The following is a 3111-nucleotide window of genomic DNA, read 5'->3' on the forward strand; positions in this document are numbered from 1 at the left end:
AGACTGGTTTCCCTCCCTTTGCAATATGCATGTAATGTTCCTCCCTGTCTTTTCGTGGCTTGATAGCATATGTCTTTTTCTCACTGAGTAGTAGTCCCCTGCGTGGACCTGCCATCGTGTGACTAGAGGGCTGCCGAGGGCTGGGCAGAGGGAAAAAGAGATCTGACTCCACACCAGGGCCCCTTGTTCCCGGGCTGCGGGCCCCAAATAACAGCCTTTACACCTCGTCTCAGCTCTCTTGGTTGTGCTGCCCAAAGGATTCAGGGGCTGTGGTCTCTCTGGTGCTGCCTCCCCTGGGTTCTTCAGCCAAGCCCCTAGGAGACTGCCGGGGAGAAGGGAGGAGAGAGTGTGAGGTGGAGATGGAGGGGTGAGTGAAGGATGCCAGCGGAAGGGTGAGGTGGGCTGAGTATGGGGAGGATGAAGCAGAATAGGGGAAGTTGGGGGAGGGGGGAAGGAAGGCAAGAAGAATGGGGCAGGGGCGAGGTTCCAGCCCTAAAAGCCATGGTTCTCAAACCTGGTGCCTCCCTACCCAAAGCCTACCGTTCTGATTGTGGCTTGAGTAGGAACGGGCCTGTTAGACAAGGGAGGGTCCTCTGGGGGATGAAAAGGTGAACTCCTGGCCAGAGAACGGCCTCCAGTCAGTTTGTGGTGGGTTTGCCAGTTTCAGAGGCCGACAAGGAATAAGTAAAATTTGTAACTACAGATTGCTTGGGTGTGGCAGCACAGGTAAAGTAAGGTAAGGAGGAGCCATCAATAGGCAAGGGGGTATAGCTCAGGGGTAGAGCATTTGACTGCAGATCAAGAGGTCCCTGGTTCAAATCCGGGTGTCCCCCTAAGAGTAACTTTTTTTCTATTACCAAAAACAGATAAATGGCTTCCCCGAGAGCACATTCTGCTTAATATCAGTGCCTTCTTTCATCACCACCCCCACCACTTTTACCCAGACTGTGTTGTTTTTTAAGGTGTCTTCTCTCCTCTGTCACCTTGAAGTGCAGTAGATTGACCTATTGGCTATAATTCACATCTCTCTGTTTCTATGCCTTTGTGACTTTGCTCTTTCTCCCCTATAGGCCAGTATCTGGGCTCAGCTGTATCAGTCTAGGCCAATCAGGAGACAGAATCTACACGGTAATTTAAACAGGAGACGTTTAATATAAAGAATTATTGTGCTATGAAAGGAGAGTAACTATGAAGGTGCAAAGAAAACTCTAAAGGTACCCCTGGGGTGAGGGGCCCAAGCAAGGACAAATTTGGAAAGGGGACACTTCCCATAGCTAGGATTCAGTCCTCATCCGGGGAGGTTGGGATTGCAGACTACCCATCAGGTTGCCTCAACCAGACCTGTTCACGGTTGCCAGGCAACCAGGAAGCAACGTCGGGGGACACAAGTAAGCTATGTGGAAGTGTGACGCCTGGGGTGTGCACTGTTCACAAGTAGACCTGGGAACCAGACTTCTGGGCAGAAACAAGTCGAAGCTGGCAGGCGGGTGCATAGAGGGAGCTGGGGGTGGGGGAGTGGTCACCTGCCCAGCCAGGGCTGCGAGGTCACCAAGGGATTTCATTCTCCGGACATGTGCCTGGGGCAGAGCACTACCAAGTGTCCTTCCACACCTGCACCACCGCGCACCCTGCAGCAGGAAGGCGGAGGGGCAAGCAAACACCTGCTGCAGGAACTAGGGATAGAAGACCCCTTTCTCCCGCAACATCCCTCCTGCGCCCTCTACCGACAGCTGTTAACATTGTGCTCACTTAAAGGAGAAATGCTTAAAGAATCCAGTCCGTTTTCCCACAGCAGGTATGGAAGGGTGAATTTGGAGCTGAGAGTCAATACATGGGTAACTGGCACACCATGTGACTTGTTTTGGCCAACACGATGTTGACAGGTATGATGCAAGCAGGGCCTTGAAGATTTACTTGCAAGGTTGGGTTTGCCTCTGGAACTTCCACCGTTACCACGAAATATGCTTAACCCTGTAAGCTCCTCTCCTTCAGCCTGGGCTCCAGCATGAACACACAAAGCCCAACCCTGAGCCCAACTCACTGAGAGGCGCCAAGGCCAGCTAGATGGGCAGTTTGAAGTCCACCCACCCTGCCAAGCCCAACCTAGATCAGCTGATTCACATTCAACCTGCAAACCCATAGGTGTGACAGACAGTAACTGCCCATTGTTCTGTGTTACTGGTTTGAGGGGTGGCTTGTTATGCAGCGTTATTATGAACAAGACTGCGACATACTGAAATTGGTATCTAGAAGAAGGGTCCTGCTGTAACGAAAGTCTACCATACGTGACATGGCTTCATGATGAAGCAGTGGGTGGCAAGGAAGCTGTTACAATCAGTCTGGAAAAATGGTGAGAAAATTAGCATTGAGGGCAGGGAAAATGGAGATTTGTGATCACCTGAAAGGCAGAAAATACTTGAACCAATAGAATTGGAGGTAGGATCTTTCCAGGCAAAATGTTGAATGCCTAAGCTATTTGTTACAGGCTGTTTTGGATAAGAAACTAAAAAGAAAAAAAAAAGATTTGAGTTCAGAAGAGAACTTGTAATCAGAATTATTACATCACTTTAGAAAAAAGACTAAATGTAGAGCCTTCCAGTAAAACATAGCCTCAGGGAACAGTTCAAATCAAGGGTGTGGCTTTAATGCCTTTAATTAAGAGCACTGAAAGAATTAAGGTGATGTCAAGAATATCCTCTCAGTTGTACAAAAGTGTTCCTAGAAAGATTAAGGATGTGGTCTCACAGAAATGCCCAAATATTGATAATGGAGGTGGAGGGAGGGCATAGGTTAAAAAAAAATTGTGATCATGGCTTTTGACACAAGGAATGAAATACATAGGAAACCCACAAATTTCTTAAGAGAGCTGTACTAACAAAAGCATTCACAGCCTGAACTAAAAAAGACTGAAACTGGGAAGTCAAAAGATCTCTGGACCTCCAACATTCTATGGGTGGGAAGCAAGCTGAGAAGAATGCTCAGCCACCAAAAGGGGCATATTTTCCAATGAGCTTTTCAGAATTTGCAAAGGAAAATGATGAAAAAGGAAGACTTCTCAGGGGGTGGAGCCAAGAGTCATGTAGAGCCATGGACTGGGAGCCACTCCCAGGT

The 3111-nt window shown here is 48.6% G+C and overlaps 1 non-coding gene across 1 annotated transcript; it reads left to right on the forward strand.

The window, feature by feature from the left end:
• Window positions 1-761: 761 nt before the first annotated feature.
• Window positions 762-833, forward strand: TRNAC-GCA. Its single transcript has one exon. It is a non-coding gene; the product is annotated as a tRNA-Cys (tRNA).
• The last annotated feature ends 2278 nt before the right edge of the window (window positions 834-3111 follow it).

Source organism: Camelus ferus, chromosome 7 (genome assembly GCF_009834535.1).
Source record: "Camelus ferus isolate YT-003-E chromosome 7, BCGSAC_Cfer_1.0, whole genome shotgun sequence".
Lineage (NCBI taxonomy): Eukaryota > Metazoa > Chordata > Mammalia > Artiodactyla > Camelidae > Camelus > Camelus ferus.